The following is a 2417-nucleotide window of genomic DNA, read 5'->3' on the forward strand; positions in this document are numbered from 1 at the left end:
AGGGGGGACACAGGGGTAGCTTGACTTAAGGCTCCATGTTTTGTTTTCCCTCCAGAGAACTGAGGTGATAACAGCAGGCCGCTCCAGTTCAGCTCCAGGACCTGGGGTCTCCCGGGCCTCCTCACTGACACTGTGCTGGTCCGACTCACCTTCCTTCTGCCAAAGTTGTGCACCCACAGAGGGAGTACCACTGTCCCTTCTCCCCCGCTGTCCCACACCACCTAGACCCCATGCTGCCACCATGCCAGGCACTCTGATCTGGATCTCAAGAGGTAAAACCTAGTTTCAGTCACCTCTGTGACTCATCAGTGGGAGGGCTGGTCCAAACGACTCAGCGCTTCTGCTTTTGTTTAGGGTCTGCCAACCACACAAAGCATGTCTCTGGACAATGAAACAGGCAGCCCCTGCCCCCATCAGGAGCTCAAGGTCCCTTTCTGGTCAGGAAGGGGCAGTTCTGTGTGTGAGGGGTGAGACGCACTGATGTTAGGGGGCCCTAAAACCTAGTGGAGAAGCGGAGGTGAGGCCGAGGATAACAGCAGTCATGTCTGCACCTGCTTGCTGGGGACATGTGATGGGCCAGGGCCTACTGCCGACCAATCACTGGTCTGTCCTTAGACTCAGAGCAGCAGCTCAGAGCCCCCTCAGCTGCCCTATCCACATGTGTGCAGCGGGGACGGCACAGAGGGAGATGCCGACAGCAGGCTTGGAGAGTATATGGAGGTTCTCTTTAGGGGAAGGAAGGGTGTTGGAGGACCAGTAAGTACAGAAAACCACCGGACACTACAAGAGTCCTTACCCAGTCACCCACAGGCACCATGCTGCTGTTCAGCCACCATGGGGCCTGCCTTCTGGCTCAGGGCTGGACACAGTCCCACCAACTGTGCAAGGACTGAGGTGGGGCGTGTGCATCATTCAGAGCCGCCTTCCGTCCACAGGCTGACCCAGCACATGAAGCTATGTGTCCAGTGGGGTGGAACAGTGGTAGGCAGCAGGGTCCACCTGTAGCATGGTTACACTTCAGGCGAGGGGGTTAGCCCTGGGCAGAAAGGGTCTGAGCCCCACGTCAGCCAACAGACAGCAGGGAGGACAGACCCTTCACCATGTGTGCAGCCTCCGGGTTGGGCATGACCTGTGCGTGAAGGAAGATACACCACACAACTGGCTCCTAGAAAGCAAAGAGGCCTTTCCCACAAACAGAGCTGCTTCCCAGCACGTGCATCAAGAGCAAGACAACGGTTAAAAATCGTATTCCTGAGAAGAAGCAAAATTTAACAGGTGATTTCAACAAAAGGTAAAAAAACCATTTTTTTACAAACAACATTTCAAGTATTTTTCCAGATGAGACAGCGATCCTAATGGAGACTCAGCAGAGGACAGATGAGAGACCCAGGAGCCAAAGTCGTGGCATGAGCCACTCCCAGGTGCTCTGTCCATGGGCTGTGGAGCCTGGGAGGGGCAGAGCACCGAGCCGAGGTCACAGGGGAGCCCGGAGCTGGTGCTGTGGCCCTGTCCTGCACCTTCCCAGTGATTGGCTGTGGTTCACCTATGGCCTCAATGGCCCTAGTGATGAAGGGGGAATACAAATTATGATATTCCCAAGGACAGGCTTTCTGGCTATAGCAGAATTAGAGAACTTGGCCCCGGAGCTCCCTGAAGCTCCGATGCCTTGCCACACTGTCAACTGCGTGTGGGAGAGCAGCCCATGGGCTGACACTGGTCTGAGAGCAAAGCCGCTAACTTAAGGCTGGGTGCTCTAAGGTCAGCAATTTTTAACTTCTGATCTTTTTTGTTTTGTTTTAAAACAGCAACATACATTTATTCTTCCAAATACCATACTAACCCCAATTTCAATTTATAAATTATGAATTATATTATTTGTACTACCATCATGATATTTAAATCTTGTTAGAAGATAAGCACCAAACCTATTAAAATAAAAACTGTATAAAATGCTGTGGTTTTCCCACAGAATATACTGGGCACCCAACAGCCTATAAATTCTCGCCTCTTTTCCTTAAACAAAACTGTCTGAGATAAGCTTCCCTTTTCTCCTATGAGAGCACAACCACAGTTGTGGAAAAAAAATAGAGAAACCTCATTATTGTCATTTGTGTAGGAGGAATGGCGTTTTCCAACAGATAGCTCTTAGGACCTCCCTGGGGCACAGGCCGAGGCCCTGGACTGTGCTGGGGACAAGCACCTTGTTGGGAAGACAGCTGTGCCGGCAGGGCATGTGACCACTTGGGAAGGTCTCACTTGAGGGCAAAACTCTACAAACAGAAGAGAGTCACACCAGAGTTCCTGAGAAGGGAACCAAGAAAACGCCCTTAGGATGCTTGCATTCGGAGTGTAGTCTTCGAAAAACATCTTCCTTTAACCTTTAAGCTTGCCAGTCATTTGGGCGCTTCACCTGATGT

The sequence above is a fragment of the Chrysochloris asiatica genome, unplaced genomic scaffold, assembly GCF_000296735.1.
Source record: "Chrysochloris asiatica unplaced genomic scaffold, ChrAsi1.0 scaffold00261, whole genome shotgun sequence".
In the NCBI taxonomy this organism is placed as follows: domain Eukaryota; kingdom Metazoa; phylum Chordata; class Mammalia; order Afrosoricida; family Chrysochloridae; genus Chrysochloris; species Chrysochloris asiatica.